Genomic DNA, 13,323 nt, shown 5'->3' on the forward strand with positions numbered 1-13,323 from the left:
GGAAGGACCTATTTCCTTCACCTTTAGACAGGTACATGGACAGGAGAGATTTGGAGGGATATGGGCCTAGTTGGGACGAGTGTAGCTGGGACGCGTTGGCCGCTATGGGTAAGTTGGGCCGAAGGGCCTGTTTCCATACTGTATCACTCTATGATTCTATCTCTGACTCTATGACCTCAGTTAAAAATTGCATATATGTGTACTTAAGAGCCCTAGTCTGTTTTTGAAGGGTGCAGACTTTGAGCACATGGGCTCAGGTTAGGCAGCTCATTATCAATTGGTGCAGACACAATGGCCCTCCTTTGCAACATATTATCTTTGATTTTATTTTGGTAGCATTGAAATAAAACATGCTGTCTAATTGAGTGTTATTTCAGAACATTATAGTGTCAATCGAAACAATCAGTGCATATTGACAGGGGATAAAACTTAAGGTGAAACGCTGTCCACTTTGAACTTTTACTTTTATTCAGGTCCATATTTTAACTGATTTTACATTGGCAATAAGTTTGTTTGCATGTGATTTTTTGATATCTAATTGACCTTCAGGGTAAGATTGCACCCGTGAACAATCAAAAGGGTCAGCTGTGTTTGGAGCCAGTAGATGTGCATCCACTACCGATCCCCGGCAGTGCATCCAGGCACTCACCACTCTGTGTAAAATTTAAAAAAACTTCTCCTGCACAACCCCTTTAAAGTTTGCACTTCTCATCTTAAACCTATGCAATCTTGTATTTGATATTTCCATCCTGGGGAAATATTCTAACTGTCTGTCTATGTCTCTCATAATTTTATATACTTCCATCAGGTCTCGCCTCAGCCTACTGCGTATGAGGCACATTTAATAATTTAACGGATGACCCAAAAAAATTGGAGGTGTTATGAAGAGTGAGGAAGGTTATCTAAACTTCAGTAAGATATAGAACCGTTGGAAACTATGGTGGAGCATTTTGCAGATGGAATTTAATCCCAACAAGTGAAGTCAAATAGAGATCGGACATGTACAGCGAATGATAATAAGGAATGGTGAAGAAGAAAAGGAACTGAGGGTTTAAGTCCATTGTTTCCAGAAAGTGGCAACATGAGGGTCATACGCTGGTGAACAAAGCATATGGCATACTTCCTTGAGAAAGTAACTCCAGTGTGTCAGACAGCACCTGTGGAGGGAATAGATAGGTGCCATTTCAGGTCCTGATCCTTCTTCAGACTGATTGTAGTTGGGAGGAGAAAACCAGAAAAAAAAGTTGGAGGTGAGACAAAGCCTGGAAAATGATAGGTGGATGCCGGTGAGGGGGGATGGCAGAAGAGTGGAGTAAGTGATAAAAGCTAAAGATGAAGAGATAAAAGGATGTCAGATAAAGGAGAGAAGAAGAATGAAACGCAAAGCCAAAGGGAGGGATAAAAGTAGAAGGGGAGAGGGTGGAGAGAGGAAGAGGGGCAAGATAGTGGGGAAAAATGGGTGCACAGGAAAGAGAATGGATTGGGGATGTTACTTGGGAATTCAATGTTCATACCATTGGGTTGTCAGCTACCCAGGTGGAATACAAGGTGCTATTGCAGTTTGCGTGTAGCCTCAGTCTGGCATTGGAGGAGGCCCAGGATGGAAAGATCAGTATGGGAATGGGAAGGGGCGTTAAAATGGTTTGCAACCAGGAGACCCAGCAGACCATGGCAGACAGAGCGTGTTTGGCGATACAGTTGCCTAGTCTACGTATCCAAGACATCTTTCTCCAATATTTCCATCACCTTCAATGTAATCTCATCACCAATAACGTCTTCCCATCCCCACTTGGTCCTACTTTCCACAGAGACCACTCCCTCCACCAATGTATTCAATGGCTTTTTTTCCTGCAATAATTTAGTGCAGCCTAACGTGAAATGATTTTGATAAATTGTGATGATAATGCAAACAGTGTTTCCAGGAATTGAAGCCATCTTTATCTAAACTTAACAGTATCAGTAGTAAATGTTGTGTTCTTAGAATCTCCCTCAAACTAGAATAGATCTTGATGTGCAATTGTTGCAGTGATGAGACGGTCGAGATAAACCAACAATGCCACAGAACCTTCTTTTATACAGTACATAGTGAAAACATTGGTTTCCTTCTTAACATTGGAAGACTTGTTTTCTGTTTTACTGACTCGGGGATTGTTTTACAAATGCATAAACAAAAGTAAAGACACCAAGTAAGAATGAGTTTATTCATTTAACTGGACACAAAATATCTTGTTCAAATTCACACATTGTACTGTAGGCCAAAAGAATGTAGACAATCAAATTACTTTGTTTTATCTTTTTTTCCATTGCCAGTGTCATAATACACTCTCATCTGACATGAAGAATTAGTTTCATGTCTAGAATGAACTTGCTGATCAGCGAGTATCAAAACAAGGATCAAGTTTCTTCATGGTTTGATATCAGGATACAGTTATGTGAAATTTAAATTATTTGGTTTAAAGCAGTTAAGTCATTTTAAAGAAACATTATAGGGAGTAACTTTATGTCAGCTCTGTATCTAAAATTTCTTCCCAGCTTCCACTGAACACTCATATGTTTGTTCTTTTGTTTTGAAATGGCCTCGTGTTCCATCACTTGCCTTGTACCAATGCTTCACCTTTAACCTTTTTGCCTAGTTTCACCCTTCTATGCTCTCATTAACTCACATTCTCTACGGTCCACCTACACGCCAGGTTTCTCATCAAAATGAGAAACATCTGAAGGATCCCAGCCAGAATATTCCGTTTCCCTCCACTGAATTCCTCCAGCAGTTTGTTTTTGCTCAAGAATACGGCATCAGCAGTCTCTTGTGATTCCTCTCTCAATCTAAGTGATTTCATCCTCTGCCTTGACTTATCAAACCCTTTTTTTGTGTTTACTCTCTTATGCCAAAGCCATTTCCTCTGCATTTGCCCATGTAAATTTTTCCTCTTTATTATTTAAAATGGTACCTTCAAATACTGTAACCCCTTGTTTTAATGGACCTCTACACCAGCCCCGGCTCATACCACCTCCACAGGCCATTTACAGCCAAGTTTGCCCACGCCACCCCGGCTTGCATCCGGACCCCAGTCATTACGGCCCTGGCTGCCCATGCCACACCTGGCTTGCAAGGCCTCCTCAGCTATTTACAGCTCCTGCTGCCCACGGCATACACTGTCTTCCTGGCCCCTTACAATCCCGGCTGCCAATGCCGGCCCACATTGCCTCCCCGGCCACTTCCAGGCTAGACCTACCCGCCGCCGGCCCACACAGCTTCCTTGGCTGCTTTATGAATGAGAATTTATGAAAGAGAAATTATGCTTGACAAAGATATTAGCAATTTGGAGGATGAATAAAGTAAAACCTATAAGACTGTTAGCATAGAAACAGGCTATTCAGCCCATCGAGTATACTCCACTATTTGATCATGGCTCATCTATTTAAACCTTTAGATGTAGTGTATATAGTTTCCAAAAGGCATTTAATAGGGTAGTATTAAATAGGATTATTACACAAGGTAAAGGCTCATAGATTTCAGAATAATATATTGATTAGGATTTAAGAGCAAGGAGGTTCTACTGCAGCCGTACAGGGCCCTGGTGAGACCGCACCTGGAGCACTGTGTGCAATTTTGGACTCCTAATTTGAGGAAGGACATTATTGCTATTGAGGGAGTGCAGCTTAGGTTCACCAGGTTAATTCCCGGGATGGTGGGACTGACGTATGATAAAAGAATGGTTCGACCGGGCTTGTATTCGCTGGAATTTAGAAGGATGAGAGGGGATCTTATAGAAACATATAAAATTCTGAGAGGATTGGGTGGGGTAGATGCAGGAAAAATTATCCCGAAGTTGGGGGAGTCCAGAACCAGGGGTGGCCTGTATTCTTAAATACAGTTTAAGAATAAGGGGTAGGCCATTTAGGACTGCGATGAGGAAAAACATTTTCACCCAGAGAGTTGTGAATCTGTGGAATTCTCTGCCACAGAATGCAGTGGAGGCCAATTCACTGGTTGTTTTCAAGAGAGAGTTAGATTTAGTTCTTAGGGCTAAGGGAATCAAGAGATATGGGGGGAAAAGCAGGAATGGGGTACTGATTTGGGATGTTCAGCCATGATCATATTGAATGGCGGTGCTGGGTCGAAGGGCTGAATGGCCTACTCCTGCACCGATTTTCTATGTTTCTATGATGAGCATAGGATTGGTTACCTGTTTGAAAAGGAGAATGGGATAAATGGATCATTTTCAGATTTGCATGCTGTGACTACTATGGTGCCTCATTTATCGGCTGTATATTCATTTGATTTTGAAGAGGTTGATGGCATCCATGTTTGCAGAAGGTATAAAGAAAGTAGGAATTTAAATTGTGAAAAATATAGACTGGTTTAATAAAAATAAGGAAAATGTGAAAAAAAATATGGAAAATGTGATGTTATTCACTTTGTTGGGAAAACACAAAAGCAGGATGTTGTTTAAATTTGTGAGACGAATAAGGACAAGAGGGAGTCTGGGTGCCTTTGAACAAGAAGTAGGGCATTGGTGCAGTAAGTAATTGGTAAATGCAATGAAATGTTCGTCTTTATTGCAAGACAGATGAAATACAAAGCTAGGAAGATCTCGTTACAGCTGTAGATGACTTTGTAACTATGATTGCATATGGTCTCGGTCTCCTTATTCAAGGAAGTATTTAGTTGCTTCAGAGGTGATTCGCTAACCTGATTTCTGGGTTGACTAGGTTTTATTTTGAGGTTGAATAGATTGGGCCATGTTGTTTTGAGTTTAGAAGAAAGAGAAGTTATTTCACTAAAACATATAAAATTCTGATGTGTCTTAACGGGATAGAAGATGTTAAAATATTTACCCAGCAACAGAAATCCGAAACAGGGATCAGGGTAAAGGGAATCTTACTTAAAACTGATTTGAAGAGGAATTTGTTTTCTGATGGTTTGAATATTTGGATATCTTTCCAGCAAATTGTTGAGCAACTTGTTTCATTAAATATAGCTAAGGTTTAGGTAGATTTTCTTCTAGTAGTAAAATCAAGATGTACAGGCATCAAGTAGACACCAACAATCAACCATAATCTTGCTGAATGAAATAGTAGGTTTGAGCAGCAGTGAAGTCTATTCCTCCTCTATTTCTCTTCTTTATCAGACTTCCCTCTGTGTTCAATCATTTTGGATTTGGTGTGAATTTTCTTTGGCCTAATGAATGTTTTGAAATTCTGCACTACTTCAGTGAATGTTCATGATAATTCCTATTTGGAAAAAGGAATAGCTAAGAGTTGCTTTGTAACTTACTTTGAAAATAAAGGACTAAGTCTCAGAACTAATGTCAACACACCACTGATTCAATGGAAAACCTAAGTTACAGTCACAGTTTTATTCACCTGAAATTAACTGCTGTAATTCACATCATCATGTTTTATTTATTGCTTATCAGTTACAAAGTTTAAGACTTCATCTCGCTGATGTTAATTGTAAAATTCTCCTTTGACGAGCGTCCTTAAAGCTGGCAATTGTGCCTCAGTATGTCCTGTGCATGTTTTGACTGCTTTTCTACTATTTTTTTCTCTGAAGTATTTCAGTGATCATATCTTAAAGAAAAAAATCACATGGCATCATTCACAACCCCAAATTGTCCTAAAATACTTTACAGTATATTCATTCATTTTTTGAGGGTACATGCACAACAGTCCATAAAATGAAGTTTATAATGACCCCAAATATTTTTTTAGACATTGGTTTAAAAATAAACATTGGCAAAGATGCCAAGGATAACTCTCCTCATTTTTAAAATAGTACCATCGGACCTTCTTGATAGACTTGGTATAATATCTCAATGCAAAGTACTTTAATTGGTGCAATTTTTCTATTGGAATATCATCCTCAAATTAGTACGTCAATTGATACTGCTTTTATGAAAATGGCTCAGTTTTCCACACTTAAGTTTTATTCTGATGTTAAAATCATTAAATTGAAATCTTTCAGTATCAATCTCTTTTGGTATTTAAAAAATATTAATTCATTTTTCCCAATGAACTTTCCCCGTTATTTCATGTGACCCTCTGCTTAAGTTGATGAACAAAGGATCTACTTTGAGACTTCTTTTGGATTTTATCACTTCCCCATTGATGATTGTGTGTTGAGCTGCAAAGACTCTAAACTCTGGAGTTCCCTTAATTAAGCTCTTTGTCTTTTTAATCCACCAACATAATACTTATTTCCTACTCCTTTCATATTATTTAAGATCTCCTTATTTTGTTTGGTGTCCAATTTTGGTTGATAATGCTCCTGTTGATTGCCTTGGCATACTTGACAAGATTAAATTTGGCACAATACATACAGTGGTTATTTCTGAAATTATTTAATCAATTTATTTATCAAGTGAATAGGTTTGGGGGCGGGACCCCTCCGACAAGTGAAAAAGAAACAAATCATACAATATAAATGTATGCTAAAGTAAAAGTACTACCTAATTTGGAATGGAAATATTAAACAAAATCACAGCCCTTAATAATTAAATGATTTTTTGGATCATTTAGGAGAAGGATGTGGAAGACCTTGTGGGAAAGACTAATATGCCTGGGCAATTTGAAATCAAGTAGAAGATGGCATTGGTGTTCTTGAAGAGCATTTAGGTGGATAATCCCAGGTTATTGAACAAAATATAGATCAGGACATAGATCATAGAGTCATACAGCACAGCAACAGGCTATTCGGCTCAACATGTCGATTCTGACGAAGATGTCCCGTTTTCCTGCATTTGGCCCATATCCCTTTAATCCTTTCCTATCCATGTACCTGTTCAAATAGTACCTGCTTCAACTACCTCTTCTGGCAGCTCATTCCATATGTTCCACTCTGAGTGGAAAAAGTCCCTCAAGTTCCTGTTAAACTTGTCCCTCTCATCTTAAACATATTTCCTCTGTTCTTAATTTCCCTAACCTGGGCAAAAACCTGCATTTACCCAAATGTTTCCCCTTTAGATTTTATATACTTCTAAGAGATCACCCTCACCTTCTGCACTCCAAGGAATAAAATCCTCGTTGCCCAACCATTCCTAGCTCAGGCTCTCGAGTCCTGGCAACATCTTCATCAATTTCTTTACACTCTTTCCAGATTAATGTCATCCTTCCTATGGCAGGGTAACTAAACCGAACACAGTACTCCAATTGTGGCCTCACCAGCGTCTTGAACTACGAAAGCATAATATCCATTTTCTATACTCAATACCCAGATCAGCTACAGAAATGGGCTAGAGAAATGGATGAAGAAATGGCAGTTAGAGTCGAAACCAAGCAAGTGTGAGGGGTTGCACTTTGGAGATCGAATGTAAGGAGAAAATTAATAGCATGACTCCTAACATCATTGATGTACAGAGGGATCTAAGTTCATAGCTTCCTGAAAGTGGCAACACGTAGTTAGCATGGTACAGAAGGCATATGGTATACTTGCCTCCATCGGTCAGGAGATTGAGTATGTCAGGAAGTCAGGTTGCAGCAGTATAGAACTTTGGTGAGACTGTATTTCGAGTGTTATGTGCAGTTCAGGTCGCCCCATTACAGGAAGTATGTGAAGACTCTGCAGCGGGTGCAAAAGAGGTTTACCAGAATGCTGACAAGAGAGCACTACCTATAAGGAGTGGTTGAAAAAACTTGGATTGTTTTCTGTGGAATGCTGAAGGTTGAGGGGAGACCTGTGAGAAGTGTACAAAATTATGAGAGGCAGAGATAGATAGGGGTAGATAGTCAGAACCATTTCCCAGGGTGAAAAAGATTGTTGATATAAGATGAGAGGCACAAGTTTAAAAGGGATGTGCGAGTCAAGTTATTTTACACAGAGGGTGGTGGGTGCCTGGAATGCGCTGCCAGGGGTGGTGATGTAGGCAGATATGGTTTTGGCATGCAAGAGGTTTTTAGATGGCAAAAATATGTAGGGAATGGGGGGATATAGATCACATCCAGGCAGAGGAGATTAGTGTAACTTGGCATCCTGTTTGACATGAACGATATGGGCTGAAGGGACTGTTCCTGTGTAATTATAAGAGTATGGAACTGTAACTAGGAGACAATTAGTTAATGGTTATAATCCCAAATATTGCAAATATTTTCTGTACAGTTAAATTTATCCCTCCCCTACTGAGGTTAAGAGTCACGAGTGTTTTATTGTCATTTGTCCCAGATAGAACAAAGAAATTCTTACTTGCTGCAGCACAACAGAATATGTAAACAGTAAACACTGTAAACAATATGATAAACGAGAGAAAACAATGTTCAGTGTGTATATATACACATACTCACAAGTACACACACACATATATTTCTACATACATACACACATACTCAATAAACAAACAATAGTAGTGCAATAATAATAGTAGACTATTTTAGTTCAGAGCTTATTTGAGATTGTAGTGTTTAATAGCCTGATGGCTGTAGGGAAGAAGCTGTTCCTGAACCTGGACATAACAGTTTTCAAGCTCTTGTACCTTCTTCGCAATGGCAGTGGCGAAATTAGTGTGTGGCCAGGATAATGTGGGTCTCTGATGATGCTGGCTGCCTTTTTGAGGCAGCGACTACAATAAATCCCTTCGATGGTGGGGAGGTCAGAGCCGTTGATGGACTGGGCAATGTTCACAACTTGTTGCAGTCCCTTCCGCTCCTGGACGTTCATGTTGCAGAACCAGGCCTTGATGCAACCAGTCAATATGCTCTCTACTGTACACCTGTCGAAGTTCAAGGGAATCCCCTTTGAAATACCGAATCTCCTTAATCTTCTCAGGAAGTAGAGGCGATGATGTGCTTTATTTATAATTGCATCAGTGTGCTGGGTCCAGGAAAGATCTTTGGAAATAGGCATGCCCAGGAATTTGAAGTTTTTGACTCTCACTATCATCATCCTATTGATATAAACAGGATTGTGGGTTCTCATCCTTCCTCTTCCAAAGTCCACAATCAGTTTGTTGGTTTTACTGATATTGAGAGCCAGGTTGTTGTGCTGGCACCATTTGATCAATCGGTCAATCTCACATCTATACTCTGGCTCATCACCATCTGTAATTCGTCCAACAACGGTGGTATTGTTGGTGAACATGAAGATGGAGTTCGCACTATGTCCGGCTACACAGTCATGAGTAGAGCAAGGGGGCTGAGCATGCAGCCTTGAGGTGCTCCCGTACTAATTGGTAATGAGGAAGAATAAGAAAATAACTGCAGATGCTTGAGGAGGAGAACTTCTTCAAAATGGACATACCTTGAGGAGTCTGAGGAAGGGTCTCGACCCGAAACATCACCCATTCCTTCTCTCCTGAGATGCTGCCTGACCTGCTGAGGTACTCCAGCATTTTGTGAATAAATACCTTTGGTAATGAGGAAGAGGTACTTCTGCCAATTCGAACAGATTATGGTCTGTGGATAATGAAGTCGAGGATCTAATTGCAGAAGGATGCGCAGAGACCCAGTTCCATGAGCTTGGTAACCAGTTTGGAGGGGATAATGGTATTGAATGTCAAGCTGTAGTCTATAAACAACAGCCTGACGTAAGTATTTTTATTGTCCAAGTGGTCCAGTGCGGAGTGGAGAGCCAGTGAGATTGCATCCTCCGTTGACCTGTTGTGATGGTAGGCAAACTGTAGTGGGTCGAGATTCTTGTTGAGGTAGGAGTTGATATCCTCCATAATCAATCTCTCAAAGCACTTCATCACCACAGACGTTAGTGCCACTGGTCGATAGTCGTTGAGGCACGTCAACCTTACTTTTCTTGGGCACCGGTATTATTGATGCCCTCTTAAAGCAGATGGGAACCTCAGACCTCAGTAGTGAGGTTGAAAATGTCCACAAAACCCCAGTCAGTTGGTCTGCACGGGTTTTGAGAACTCGACCGGGTATACCATCAGGTCCAGGAGCTTTCTGAGGGTTCACCCCCCTGAAGGATCTTCTGACGTCAGCCTCTGTGACTGCGACTGTATTACCATAGAATAGGTATACCTTACTTCATGGGTTGGCAACCGAAAGCCTGCGGGGGGAATAATTCGGCCCGCCACCTGTTTTTGTGCGGCCAGTGAGTTAATAATGATTTTTGCAGTTTTTAAAGGGTTGAAAAAAAAATCAAGAATATTATTGGAACACAGCCATGCGTGAAGTGGGGGTGAGATGCCAGTGATTCGGCCACTCAAGGGAAAGCGGTAGCCCACTGTGCTGCCATACACCGCCGCCATTCATTGTAACCCTCCTACCCCCGGCTGCCTCCAACACGCGGACCGGAGTCCGGGCAAACGCGGAAGGGATGGGCATTGCCTCTGATCACTCAACCTCAGAGTTGGGAGGGAACGATGTTGACAGCTCACAATAGCAACGAATAAAATGTGCCCTCGATTTAATTTTACTTTCACGAGATCAGAGCTGTGCCTTCACTTGTCTAGCTGTTCAATATCGTTTTGCAGAACACAGAATGTAAAAACGAGGGACTACCAATGCTGGTTTCCAAAAAAAGACACAAACTGCTGGAGTAACTCAACGGGTCAGGCTGCATCTGTGGAGAACATGAATAGGTGACGTTTTGGGTCAGGAACAACACATTTGCAGTGACACTATAGCTGTTCTAAAAGAATATAATATACGTCGACATTACCAGACTATTTGAGAACCAGATTAACTAATGCTCATTTAAATAGTGTATTGCTTTTGGCATCAATAAATGTAAACCCCCAATACTGATAAGCATTTAACAGCAAAAAACATTAGGTTTCTCAATGATTTATTAAATATTTAAATTGAAACAAACTATTCCCTTTTTATGTGGACTTTCCACTTTTCAATAATGAATGTTTAAAATGTTTACATTTGTAATTTTTACAAATTAAAATGATTTTTAATAGAAATAAATTATGAATTAAATGTTTTTAATCACAAATGGTGAAACTTGGTTAAGGACAAATAAATCATTTTATAAGTTTGAGCCTTTAATTTTTTAATGCAAAATATAATAAGTTGTGTTTTTATAAAATAAGCATATTTTTTCTTTTTTATGTAAATTTCTTTTTTTATGTAACCGGCCTGCTGCTTGTTCATTAATTCATGATGCGGCCCGCAGTATCGAAAAGGTTGTCCACCCCTGCCTTAGTTGATGAAGCTTTGAAAGGATCTGTGGCAAAATTACAACCAATGAAGCACCTCCATAGGATTCCTTTATGTAATTCATGCACTAGCTCTGTTTGCAGGCTTTCCTTTCTGACAAGGCCATTGCCACTGACTTGTGCAGGCCATGTGCCATTATCCAAACAAGAGATCTGATCAATGATATGCTCCATGATCATTGCAAATGCTCCTTTGAGGTTCTTCCCTTTGTAGCTAGCTGCAGCAAAGTACTTGCTTCAAGGCTTGTTTGTACTTTTGCACCTGACCACTGTGAGAGTATGCTATGGTTTCATTCTTTGCTGTCCCACTTCCTCTCACACTTTTTCAGTTTTATCTTTATAACCTGAAATTAGTAAAATACTCCTTGTACAAAACTTTTAGATGCGAAACTTCTTCTCTGTACCATAGGATGTTACTCTGTTTTCCCATTGAATGAAGGTTTCTTACTTTAATAGCATTTAAGCTGCAGTTAGATTAAACTCAAAACTTAAAGCGATTTAAGAAAAATCCCACATCACCAGCTGCTTCCTTTCCCACAGACTAATCTACTTAGAATAAGTGTACCCGATACATTCAAAATGGTGAAATAAATTGTGAATTTTGCCGGTACTATTTTGTAAATTGGATCATTGGTTAACAAACATAAAATGTGCTTGTTTCATTCATTACTGACCCACAAATTTGAATTTGAGTTATTCTGTATAAATAACAGTAACAGAAAATCAAGTCAGACATTATCTGTAGAAAAAGAAACTACATTAACAATTTAGAATACTTACCTTTTCTCTGAAGTGGGTAAGTTAAATAATAATAGTAATGTCTGTGATAGGGTGGAAAGATTGGAGAGTGACAGTGGTCTAGGAAGGAACTGCAGATGTAGGTTTGCACCAAAGATAGACCCAAGATGCTGGTGGAACTCAGCGGGACAGACAACATCTCTGGTGAAAAGGAATATGTGACATTTTGGATCGAGACCCTTCTTCAGGTTGAAAGTCAGGATAGAGGGAAACTGGAGGTATGGATAGGTACAAAGAACAGTTGTATTGGTAAGTGGGCAGTAAAGGTAATAGAATATTAACAAGGAAATTTGGGGCATGTGAATCGGAGGCATGTATACTGGAAGAAACAAATTAAATGTGGCTACTCAAAGATGAGGAAGAAGAAAATGAAATGCTCGATATGTGAAATGCAAAACTGCGATGGTTGTTATCTGAAATTTTTGAATTCAATGTTAAATCCACAAGTCTATGCTGTGCCAAGTTGGAAGATGAGATGCTTTTCCTCAAGTTTCTGTTGAGGTTTATTTGAACAACGTAGGAGACCAGAGGTCGGGTGGTCGGAATGGAAATAGGCCATTTACTGAAGGCCAGACCAAATAGGAGTGTTCTATAAGAGACCATTCAATCTGTGATTGGCTTCTTCAAGCTGGTGGATGTACCATTCCATGAGTACCAAATGCACAATATTTAACTGGAGAGAGTACAATTGCTGCTTCACTGGAAAAAAAGTTTGGAGGATGTAAAATGATAGGCATTGCAACGTTTGCTGGGAATAGTCCCACATGAAGAGAAGCAGCTATTGGTGAAGATGGAAGGGTGAACTAGGGAGTGCTGGAGGGAACAGCTATATTTGAATGCTGGAAGGACAGGAAAGGGAGGAGGGTCCTGTCATTTTTTCTCAGATTGACTGATTTCTCTTTCCGAATGATGCTGCCTTACTTTCTATTATTTGTGGAAATGTTACATTTAAAATCATAGTGGTACCTTGTTTGGTAAGCAGGATGTGTTTGGCAGGAAGAAGAGCCCAAGTGAAATCACCATTAAGGAAGATCTTGATTTTGTGATATGAAGGGAGATGTGTGTGCTTTGTCAGTGACCACTGATCAAAAGATCATAAGTGGTCGTAGAATTCGGCCATTCGGCCAGTCAAATCTACTCTGCCAATCAATCCTGGCTGATCTATCTCTTCCTCCTAACCCCATTCTCCTGCCTTCTCCCCATAACCTCTGACACCCATACTAATCAAGAATCTATCTATATCTGCCATAAATATATCCACTGACTTTGCCTCCACAGCCTTCTGTGGCAAAGAATTCCACAGATTCACCACCTTCTGACAAGAAATTCCTCTTCATCTCCTTCCTAAAAGAACGTCCTTTAATTCTGAGGCTATGTCTGCTAGTCCTAGACTCTCCCACTAATGGAAACA

The 13,323-nt window shown here is 40.0% G+C and overlaps 1 protein-coding gene across 1 annotated transcript in view; it reads left to right on the plus strand.

The window, feature by feature from the left end:
* Positions 1–13,323, plus strand: part of LOC144602344 (uncharacterized) — a 110,151-nt gene that overhangs the window by 1,499 nt on the left and 95,329 nt on the right. The gene's annotated exons all lie outside the window — the stretch shown is intronic.

The sequence above is a fragment of the Rhinoraja longicauda genome, chromosome 18 (genome assembly GCF_053455715.1).
Source record: "Rhinoraja longicauda isolate Sanriku21f chromosome 18, sRhiLon1.1, whole genome shotgun sequence".
In the NCBI taxonomy this organism is placed as follows: Eukaryota; Metazoa; Chordata; class Chondrichthyes; order Rajiformes; family Arhynchobatidae; genus Rhinoraja; species Rhinoraja longicauda.